This window comes from Apium graveolens, chromosome 3 (genome assembly GCF_009905375.1).
Source record: "Apium graveolens cultivar Ventura chromosome 3, ASM990537v1, whole genome shotgun sequence".
NCBI classification, from domain to species: Eukaryota; Viridiplantae; Streptophyta; class Magnoliopsida; order Apiales; family Apiaceae; genus Apium; species Apium graveolens.
In genome coordinates this window covers 155,205,244-155,207,231 of record NC_133649.1, presented here as the reverse complement: position 1 = coordinate 155,207,231, position 1,988 = coordinate 155,205,244, and the positions used below count along the sequence as shown (strand labels likewise).

Below are 1,988 nucleotides of genomic sequence, written 5' to 3'. Positions count from 1 at the left end.
TACTAACACATCTTCCACGATGCCTCGTGGGTATGTAATAGAACGATCAGCCAATTGTAGAGACATGTAGGTGGGCTTTGGATCAGGCAAATTCAGCTTTTTAAAGATAGAAAACGGCATCAGATTGAAGCTTGCTCCCAAATCGCAAAGGCACTTGTCAAAAGATAACTTGCCAATGGTGCAAGAAATGGTGAAGCTACCTGGATCTTTAAGCTTTGGAGGTAATTTTTGTTGCAACACAGCACTGCACACTTCCGTAAGAGCAACGGTATCAAGGTTATCCAGTTTCATCTTCCTTAAAAGAAATTCTTCATGAATTTCGCATAACAAGGCATTTGCTCCAGAGCCTCAGTGAAAGGTATGTTGATGTGAAATTTCTTGAACACCTCCAGAAACTTACCAAATTGCTTATCCAGCTTTTGTTTTTGCAATCTCTTAGGAAAGGTGGTGGAGGATAGAGCTGTTTCTCCCCTGTATTACCCTAAGGCAGAGTGTGTTCAACAGTAGTCTTCCTTTGTTCCGCCTCTTTTTCCTTTTGTTTCTCTTCTTCATCTACAACTTCAGCTTTTTCATCTTTTACTTTTTCAGCATCAGCAACTTTTCCAGACCTTAAGGTAATCGCTTTGACTTGCTCTTTAGCTTCCTTCCTGCCTGGCACTTTAGTATCACTGGGAAGTGTGCCAGGTTGATGATTGAGCATGGCATTGGCTATTTGACCGATTTGATTTTCCAAGGTCTTGATAGAAACAGCCTGACTTTTGCACAATAACTTTAGCTCCTCGAAATCAGCACTAGAAGGTGGAACATCACCTCCTTGTTGAGGATATGATTGTCGTTGAGCATATTGCTGAGGTTGCGTGAATCTGGGTGGATTAAACTGTTTACTTACACCTTGCTGATATGGTTGCTGAACAGTATTCTGAATATTGCTCTAGCTAAAATTGGGATGATTTCTGTTATTAGGATGATAAGTAGCTGGCACAGGTTGATGCGATCGCTGATAATTGTTCACATACTGAACATATTCATTAACGAGAGAACACTGATCCGTAGCATGAGAGCCTGCACAAAGCTCACAAACCAGAGCTATCTGATTGACTCCATAGTTGGCTAAAGAATCGATGCAGCGCTTGGAGCTGCGCTACAATAGATATGGCTGCATCAACTTTCAAAATACATGCTACCTTCCCAAGCATCATCCTTTGAGTTGGGTTTTGATGCTCGTTTGTAGCCATAGTTTCAATAAGATTATAGGCTTCAGTATAGCTTTTGAGCATGAGCCAAGATTGGGCCCCCAAACCATTGTAGAACCCAGTGATCACCATCCAGTCAGGCATACCATGATGTGGACACTTTCTCAACATCTCCTTATAGCGCTCCCATGCTTCGCACATAGATTCTGTTGGTTGCTGCGCAAACTGAGTAAGAGCACTCCTTATAGCTGTAGTCTTGGCCATTGGATAAAACTTCACCAGAATCTTTTGCGCAAGATCTTGCCAAGTAGTGATGGACCCAGCTGGTTCAGAATGTAACCAATCCTTAGCTTTATCCCTCAGAGAGAATGGGAAAAGCCTCAACTTGATAGCCTCATCTGTAACACCATTATATTTGAAAGTACTACAGATCTCGACAAAATTCCTGATATGCATGTTGGGGTCTTCAGTCGCAGCACCTCCGAAAGAAACAGAATTCTGCACCATCTGAATAGTGCCCGGCTTGATTTCAAAAGTATTAGCCTGAATAGCCGGATGAAGGATGCTTGACTGAATGTCATCAATTTTAGGCTGAGAAAAGTCTATAAGAGTTTGTAAGTCATATGTCATAGCCTATTTGTATATTCGAGGATTCAACTCAACTCAAATAAGAATGTAATAAGTAAATAGTGGATCGACCGTCAGAGAGATCTCGCAAAGTAATATCTGTCAAAGGATTCAGAAACAAGGTTCATCTACAGACTTAAGGAGTTAATTCACTGGAAGAAGTTCAAG

General features: G+C 41.4%; 1 non-coding gene across 1 annotated transcript; it reads left to right on the top strand.

The window, feature by feature from the left end:
• Window positions 1-1,335: 1,335 nt before the first annotated feature.
• On the top strand, window positions 1,336-1,442 carry LOC141715922 (small nucleolar RNA R71). The gene has a single exon (XR_012572664.1). It is a non-coding gene; the product is annotated as a small nucleolar RNA R71 (small nucleolar RNA).
• The last annotated feature ends 546 nt before the right edge of the window (window positions 1,443-1,988 follow it).